We start from the raw sequence: 9,670 nt of genomic DNA, 5'->3' as shown, positions 1-9,670 counted from the left end.
AGTAACATTGGTGGCGGTGGCGATTTTGGATTTGGATTTGAATCTGTGGCTTCTCCTTTGGATCGGGTGGGCCTTACAAAATTCCTCCGTAAATGTCTTATACTAATTACGTAGAAGACCCTACAGTCTTCCTGTTGTTTATATGTGTTTTTTTCTTACAACGTCAGTCTACGCTTCGTCGTTTCCGCTGCAGGAATCATGCCAGCTGTCCCTCCGATATCCGCCGTATCACTAGCAGTCGAATCGCCATCAAGTGGCTGTCGAGGCGGGAAACTCTAAGGACATTCCAGCCGGAGTAGTGGCCGGAGCATAGGACAAATCAGAGCGTATTCTTCATTCCATTCTGCCTGTTGGCCCGCCGCGTACATCACATCTGTTCCGTCTGCACCTCGTCCGCTGCATTTCGCTCACCAGAGCTTTGTCCGTAGCACCCCCGTGCGGGCCTCAAAAGGTAACGAGCTTCCTATGTGTTCCTGCTCCATCTCCGCCTTCACGATGCAAAAATACACAACGAAGGCCTGCTTCTTCTCAGCAGTCGCCCTCTACCGTTGCATCTCGACCGCCGACACCCTTTCTCTCAGTTTACTTCTGCTTAACTTGTTCCCTTCAGGTCGCACAAAGCCGGCAGGGGGATCTGAAATTTGTCCACTAATGCACGTATACTCTCTCCTGCTATCTCGAAGATACTCCGGAGTACAGCAGGTAGCGCTGCACCCAGTTCACCCAGTGCTCTAACCAAGGACCTAGGACCAGATATCAAAACCCCGCTTCGCCACTGCCTCCCGGGCCTCAAAGGAGGACCATCCGATGTCTCCCTGCACCCTTTCGTTGGGTGTGTCGATTGGTGGGCGCCCAGAGCCTGTCTTCCCACCTCCCGTTGCCGCCGCTCCATAAGCTCCCGGGTAGCCGACGGCATACGCAGCACCGCATTGGAAAAAGTGAATCTAGGGACCATCACCGCCTTCCACAGGCCCCGATCGAACCACCTCCATGCGGCTGAAAGCCCACAACGGCACGCGCCGCTTTATCACTGATCCGCTTCAACACGCGACGAGGTGGTCTCCATCCGTGGCGAGCTGCATGCCAAGGTATCGGCGCGACGACACTGATGGGATCACCTTGTCCTGCAGCCTTAGCGGTTGCCCATCTATTAGTGTCTCGGGGTATCCCCAGGTCATTATGGCACTCATGCGTGCTCTGAACTGGAGTCCAAGGTGTCCGGCTCGTACGGTGCACACGTCTAGGAGCTGATTGGGGGATCTCACTGCAGGCTTCTCGCGGAACCGCACTCTGTTTCGGTCCCATTTGCTTCAGAAGGGTCGCAATGAAGTCATCTAAACGTGCTGCTGTGTTCCCTGGAAGCCGGGAACTTCAGCTTCCCAATGGTGCCTAGCCATGCATTCGTGTGGCCTTCCTTCGGGACCTGCCATGTGGTCTTCGCCTGTTGTCTTATCCATCCTCTCTCGTGCGGTGAACTGTTGTTGTATGGCCCGTTGCGTCATGATCTCCAGAACCTCTGACGCCAACAGGACTTGTTGAGTCTCTGGGTGTACAAATTGTGGCTGGAGTGATGCCCGTCCATAAGCTATCCGCAGAAAACGCCAGAACTTCCTTGGAGCATTCCGGCCACTTTTCTTCAATTCCACCATACCCACCGCTGGTGGTGATTATGTGGCTATGCCCTTTGCAGCGGAGCCAAAAAAAGAGCACTCGTAAAACAAAAATCTGCAAAAACTTTGGAGCGTAGAAAGAAAAGTGCATCATCACCGCCCGCTCCGCACTGCTCCGTGCTGTCAGCAATATTCTAGCCACATCTTCGTCACCACAAGTCTAGCCACCCTACCTCAACCACTGCGGCTGCGTCTTTCCCCCGTCCCAAAACCAAGCGCGGCATGCAGCGATGACGCGCGGAAAGTGGGAGAAATTCCCGGGCATTTCATTGCCACGTGCTCCACTGTCTCTTCCACTGTCCCATAGATGGCACATGTCGCCTGGAGTAAAACCTGGAGGCCTTCGGAGAAACGAGCTCTCCACAGCCTTGTGCGCAGTACTCCACATTACGCTTCGCCAAGGAGCCCGCTGCCGGCAGAATTGTCGTAGCACCACTCCCTGGCAGTTGTCGTTTTCTGCGCGCAGTGAACCTCCATCGAGGACATCCGCCTGGTTGCTGCGTGCCATTGTTCTGTCTCCCTGAGGCGCACTTCCTCCCGTAGCTTCTTGCCGTGTGATCTAACTGGGGTCACGAGGCTCACCGCTGGCAGCCTGCGTATCACCCACGAAGGCGGAGCGTCCGCCGCGTCCATCTCGTTGACCTCTCCGCAAAAACAGTGTGCACCATGCAGTCTTTGGCGGGCAAGGCTGGTATCGGGGAGGTGCATAAGTCTGTCCTCATAGCTCGCCTTCGCCACGTCCTCTCGCGCCGTTAAACGAAGACCAACCCAGGTCGCCCTTGATGTCTTATATTGGCGTTTGCTTGTGCATGGACGCCCAGGAGCACTCTCCTTATGTCCCTCTGACGCCTTTCTATGAACTCTCTCGTGCCTTCAGGGGTGCATAGTGCTGCGCTGGCGTAGATTAGTCTACGGCTACAATCTTGCACAGCGCCCTGGCTACTTCGTAGCTGTTGAATGACCATAACGTCTGACGGCCCAACATCCCTCTGTTGCGGGCCGTTTTCACTTGAGCTCTCGTTCATGCTGTACGAGATAGCCTGCCCCCGTGCCGAAACGCACTTTCAGGTACTTAAATGTGCTGTTGCTGTCGGGCTCCACGTGCCTCCCTGGAGTGCCCACGCAAAGTCTAGTGGTTCAGTTTCTCCCCAAACCACAACCACACATTTTCCTTGGATGAAGCGCAGGCGCAGCTATATGTCATCTCATTGGCGCATATGTCCAGGAGCTGTTACAGCCACTCGGGCATCCAGCGAGCACCTCGAAGTCGTCCGCATACAAGGACCGGGATACGCCGCACAATCACTCCCCCGCCCCCTACTTATGTTCAAAAGTGTACCCTAGCCCAGATGCCTCGAGCTGTTGGGTGACACCAGCACCATAGATATCATAAACGGAAGAGGATGCAGAGGACAGCCTTGTCTGAGCCCCGCGGGACATAAAGCGGTGCTGTTTTGTACCGGTCTCATTCCACCCTAGCGAACACTGCCACGTATATGGCTTGAAGCGGTTCAAGGTCGGCACTGTCCAAGCCAAGTTCTTGTAGGATTGCCCACAGGAGCTCTCGGTTGATGCAATCTTACGCCTTGGAAATGTCTAGAAAAGCGACATACAGTGGATTAGTGGATTCCGGGAATGCCGGGCAACCTCAATGCATGGCGCGAGGACGTACAAATTATATTCGATGCAGCTCCCCGCCCGGAAACCAGCTTGTAGCCCCTTGAGAACTCCCATCCCCTCGGGCCATCGTTGCAGTCGGTCTTTCACTATTTGCATGGTCATCCTGTACAGCACTAGCGCTGCTGCAATGGGACAGTAGTTTCCCAGGTCCCGCTTATCCCTTCCCCCCTTGTACATCGGTTTGATTCAGTTGCACTTCCAGTCTTCTGGTATGGGGTCCTCTTCCAGTGCATTCGTTACCAGGTCTTCTATACGCGTGCGTACTTGGGGTCCTAGTGCCTTAGCCAATCTCATGGGAATGCTGTCACAACCTACTGCAGCCCCTGAATCCAATCTCTTGGCTGTCCTCTCCAACTCTTTCTCTGTCGGCGCCGTAGGTCTCTGAATTAACGAACTACCTACAGAGTCCACCGATTCCTAGATTGCCTGCAACCATCCCGTCAGCACCGGCAGGCAGTCGGGCCCCTTGACCATCTCGGCATCAACTCAGTTCTTGCGGAGAGTTTTCTGGTGTGTCGTTGCCACTCCAGCCTTGATGCGGCGCCTATCGACCAACTTTCCTCAGTTTTTCCATAAACCTCTTATTGAGAGGACATACAGCGTGTTCCGCAATTAAACGCGCGCCACAGAATGATCCTCACAGCTAAACCGGTGAATTGTTCGAGCTCAGATTGCGCACAGAAATGGCATTTGATCGGCAGAATTGTTTTATACCACATTTATTTGGGGTACACGCCTGAATCAATAAGAGAAAGTCGGATGTTCGCATCGTCTGCATCGACGACGAAACGAAAAAGGCCTAAAAAAAGAAAAAAGGCCGCTTTCTCAGTTCCCGGGTTCAAACCCGACTGCGGCGGCCGCGTTTCGATGTAGGCGAAACGCAAAGGCACCCGTGTGCTGTGCGATGTCAGTGCACGTTAAAGATCCCCACGGGGTCGAAATTATTCCGGAGCCCTCCACTACGGCATCTCTTTCTTCCTTTCTTCTTTCAGTCCCTCCTTTATCCCTTCCCTTACGGTGCGGTTCAGGTGTCCGCCGAGGTGTGAGACAGATACTGCGCCGTTTCCTTCCCCCCCCCCCCCCCCCAGAAAAAAAAAACAATTTTTATCAGTGATTGCACCGGTGGCGCCATCTTGTTTCTCGGCCGTAAAGATTCGGCAACGGAGGCGGGGAAGTGCTTTGTGGGAGGTTTAAAGATGCTGTATCACGAAAATCTTCAAATTCAAATAACATAACCATTCGGACAGCAGTGAGAACGAACGCTGCCATCTCATACCGGCTGCAGGCAGCGGCAGAGGTAGTTGAAAACTATGCTCTGGAGAGAGGCCTTTCCTGCTCCCCTCAAAAATCGGAGATCTCGCTTAATACCAAAGACCAGATGAAAAAAGAGACTCGCTTCCCTCACCTATACGGCCCGATAGAGGTTGTCGTTGAGGGTAGGTTAGTACCTAGGGTTGACACTATAAGAGTCCTAGGATACTTTCTCCAGACGAACGGACGTAACACAACCACTACCAAGAAGCTTAGCACCTATGTCGCCCAAGTTATACGTATCTTTAGGCGGATCTCCCTCAGAAACAAAGGCCTGCGAAAGCACTGTCTCCTGAGATTAGTACAAGTATTCATAGTAAGTAGGATTGCATACGTGACTCCATTTCTGAATCTTAGTCAGCAAGAGGAGGAGAAATTAGACAAGTTAATACGAAATGCATACAAAAGAGCTCTCGGCATCCCACCTAATTCCTCAACGGAGAAACTGCTTAGTATGGGAGTCCACAATACCTGTTCGGAGATCACCAGGGCAGTAAGAGAAGCGCAAATTTGGAGGCTTAGCTCCCCAATAGCAGGCAGGTAGATGAGATCCTCAATTACCTAGGGGAGAGCGAGAGGAAACCCCCGTATACTGCAGAGCTAATCTCCTTAGACATACGGAAGCATCTCAAAATTGCCAATATACCTAAGAATATGCACCCGGAGCATGATAAAGAAAGGAGAAGACATAGAGCTCGAACAATAATGAGCAATCTAGCCCCGGGACCCGCCGGGTAACATAGCCTTCTGCGACGCAGCCTGTGGGTCCGATAGCGCCTCCGTCATTGCCGCCGTTGATGGGAATGGGGAGAAAGTGACTGTAGCATCGATTAACACTGGGAATGCGTTAGTGGCAGAGGAGGCTGCTATTGCCCTAGCGTGCGTCAGTACCAAAGCGAAGATCATCTTGTCTGACAGTAAGGCAGCTGTTCACAACTTTTGTAAGGGGGTGGTCTCCATTCAAGCCACCAAACTACTAAGAAGATACCCCTCAAGCAGAGAGGTCTCCCTCATATGGGTTCCTGCTCATGAGACATTCCGGGGACTGAGGCTGCTCACAGCTTTGCTCAATAATTATACATCCGAGCTTCCCTGGAAGTGCCCCTGAGTGGGAATGAAGACCCTCTCATAACATATAAAGAAATAACCGAAACACCTACACTGGATAGGAGAACAATCTCACTTCCGGATAGGTGACTCACTCCAAAGGAATGCAGGGCCTGGAGGAGGCTTCAGGTTAACAGATTCTTTCCGTACTCTGTACTACACGATGAAGACACTGAGGAGCCTGAGCTCTGCAGTAGCTGCCACAGAATGACATCGCAAAATCACTTCATTTGGGAGTGTCAGGATCCTCCTGGGGCTAAATCACAAAGCATCCCAGATCTTGCCACCTGGGAAGAGCTGATCCGGAGCCACGACCCGGATCAGCAAAGACTCATCATCCGTCAGGCGGAAACAGCTTGCTACAAGACTCCGCGGTCTCCGGTGCTGAGAGCCGGCTGGGAGGCACCCCCTCCTAATTGCTGCGCCCGACCGTGAGGCCCCATGATGACTGGAATAAAGTTCATTCATTCATTCAAATTTAGCGCAGTTTTGGCCAAACTAAGCTTTCTGTGATCATTGACAAAGCAGTTTCTGAGGAGTCTTCAAACCTCCCGCAAAAAAAAAAACCTTCCTTTGCCTAATCTTCACGGTCCTCCAACGCTCCAGCATTTGGCATCCTTTACTTGCAGCCTATATAGATTTGAATCATTGAATATCGCGGAATTCTCAAAATGTAGTGCAGTTGCCCTTTTCAAACCAGCCCGCAGTCGATTGAAAAAGTCATGACCTTTCAAACTAGAAAACTGACAGATCTAGAAAACCATAGTCGCACTCAAATCTTGTCATCTATGGGGTTGCTGAAAGCCCTGATGAGACGGAACAGACATTAGGAGAAAAGCTAGATAAAGAAGTCTTCAATAATAAACAATGTAGAGATCAAGTCTACTGCGCATGTCTTCGATCCTCATGCAGCATATGTCTTGCACACACGTGCACACGCCGCGCACGCACACACCGCGCACGGTTGCAGAGAAGGGCTCTGCACACTCTCACATCCCGCCACAAACGGATGTGCACTCACATCATGCACTGTTGCTGGAAAGGCTGAAAGTACACAGACACGTCCTGGCACAAACGCATATGCATATGTCTGGTTTGCACTGTACACCATGTAGGCGCGCACAGCACAGCACACGCAACTGTTACCGAAGGGAATCGGCCTATTCCACAGAGAAACGTGAGAACAGCCTTCATTGCACCCCAGCCGTCAGTTAGGTTCGCCCTGGCGCCTACGGTAGTTTCCTCGGAGAGAGGGCGTCCGTCCAACTGTCTGAGAGTATTTTCCAAGGCCCTCCTCGCATGGGTGTAGTGAGGGCGCTCGCAAATATTATGATAGATTGTCTCTGGATGGCTGCAATTCCAGCAATTCGGGCTTGCTTCAACTCCAACCTTGTCTAGGTAGCTTAGTGTACGCTACACCAAGCCGCAACCGATGGAGCAGAGTTCCTTGACGTAGCATAACATTTGATGGTAGGTGAAGTCGCCAGCCGGAGTCAAGCCGAGAGATGCGGTCCTGCAGTAGGCTCACATCGTTCCAGTGAAGTTACATGCTAGCCTGCACTGAATGAGCCTGTAAGGCTGCTGCATCCCTTCTTAAGAACGAGACTTGGACGGAAGCCCGATCAGCATGAGCCAGCTTAGCTTCCGCATCAACGCTCTCATTTCCCGCTACGCCGCAATTGCTGGATATCCACTGAAGCCTGATGGTGTGGCCACGTACGCTGGAACGCCTCAGCTAGCAAAAGTGCAATTCGTCCGATTAGCTGCTCACATGTGCGTGGCTTCATGTATGTTTTTTTTATGATCTGCAATGCGAGTTTTGAGTCACAGAATACAGTCCAGTGGTTTGCGGTCTGCTGACCAATGCAGCGGATGGCCTCTCGTATGCCTGTCAATTCGGTTGCCGTGGATGACGTTCTATGCATGAGCCTGAAGTGATGGCTGAAGGCGCTGCCAGGCACAATAACCGCTGATGCTGAAGAGGTGTTCGTCACTGATCCGTTGACAAAAACATGTTCTGCATGAGTCAAGATATGTGGAGGAAATATATGATAACGCCAATTGCTTCAGTCCCATTGTCGCGATGTGGGACTTTCCTGGTATTCCTGGGATAGTGACACGCACGTTGGGACTTGGAATAATCCGTAATGGTAGCTCCTCAATCTTATTGGGCATGTAGTTTGTAGGCATCAAATTGCGCTGCGTCCTGATGGTTTCGAATAGGCTGCGTCTGGGCGCGCACCACTAATATTGGCCAGGGGGTGGTGGTGATGCCTGGTCAGGTGCCGCAAATGCGCCCGTACTGGCTCCACATAAAATGTGCCCCAAGTAGAAGCCTTGCATGGTAATCCCAACTTCAAGCACGCCCTTAAAGCACGAGCTTGAGCGCTTTCCAGTGTTCGCAAGGCAGTCAGTCTTATCCCCGAAAGAACAGGTGCACTGTATCTCAGATAACCGGCCACCAGCGCCTGGTACAAGCGAAGCAAAGATCGCTCAGACGGACCCCAAGATTTGCCAGCTATAAACCCTATAATGCTTTTAAAACTGTTCGTTTCTTTTTTTCTGGGCAAAGAGACGTGCTTTGTCTGCAGGACAGGTCGCGCTCTATAGTGACACCTAAGAATTTATAGTACGTGTCACGTATGGAATGGCTCGACCGTCAATTGTGAAAGAGTACAGCGCCATCAACTTTCGTGTAAAAGCTAGCATGACGGTTTTAGTTGGCGATAGCTCAAGCCCCTGACGACGCAAGTACGCAGACACATGGACACTGAACGTTACAATCTCGCTTGCACTTTGGGATGCGTGACACTTGATGCCCATATGCAGATATTGTCTGCGTACGCGGATACCGAAACTGTGTTTGGTAGTTGTTTGAATAGGTCGATTAAAATGCGATGAAATAATGTTGGACTTAGCACTGCTCCTTCAGGGACACTGCGCGTGACAAGATGATCTGTCGTGCCACCTTCATCAGTCACATGGTAGACTGCGCTGTTCCTCAGATAACTTGCAATCCATTGATGTAAGCACCCGCCAATTCCGCATAACTCGGGGGCGTCTAAGATTGTGTCGTGCTGAACATTGTCAAATTGCGCCCTTGATATCAAAAAAAGAGAGCAGTGATCAGCCTGTGGCGATGTCGCTCGTGTTCTACCGTCGACACTGCAGATCAATTTACATTGTCGATGGCTGAGCGGCTTTCGCGAAATCCAGCCATTTCGTCTTGGTATATAGGCTGCATTTTTCCAGAAACCATTCGAGACGGGTTGATATCATGCGTTCCACTGTTTTGCCAACGCATCTTGCGAGAGCTACACGTCTCTAGGATGTCATTTCACGAGGCGATTTTCCTGGTTTCAGTAGAGATACAATGCGGCTTCTTCTTCATTGATGTGGAACACTGGCAGTGACCAAAGCGCGGTTAAACCAGTTTAAAGGGGCTTCTTCTGCGTTGAACCCCAGGTGACGAAGCGCATTGTACGTAATTGCATCGGGTCCTGCATGGGGAAGAAGAACGTTTACAAGCAGAAAGCGCTGCTTTGGGTTCGTGCGGTGTGAATGGAAGGTCGAGGCGATGATCCACGGTAGGAGGACCCCGCCGATGCTGTGGGACCACAGAAGTGCATCCAGCAATTCGCACGCAGAAATCCTCCGCAACTTCAAGAGCTTTCCGGCGCTGGAAAAGTGCCAGTGCACGGAAAGGGTGCTGCTGCTGGGGAAGGGACGGCAATGCTCGGATGACACGCCAAATTCTTGAGAGTGGTTTTCGGGGATCAAGCGTACGTGCTGCAAAATGACCGCCACCGCTGTCTACCGAGTTTTTCCAAATAGCGCTGGACTTGCCTTTGTTCACGCCGAGAAGCCCGGAGACCCGAGACATCTTTCGTCCTACGGTATTT

The sequence above is a fragment of the Amblyomma americanum genome, chromosome 1 (genome assembly GCF_052857255.1).
Source record: "Amblyomma americanum isolate KBUSLIRL-KWMA chromosome 1, ASM5285725v1, whole genome shotgun sequence".
NCBI classification, from domain to species: Eukaryota; Metazoa; Arthropoda; class Arachnida; order Ixodida; family Ixodidae; genus Amblyomma; species Amblyomma americanum.
Note: the sequence above shows the minus strand (reverse complement) of the source record.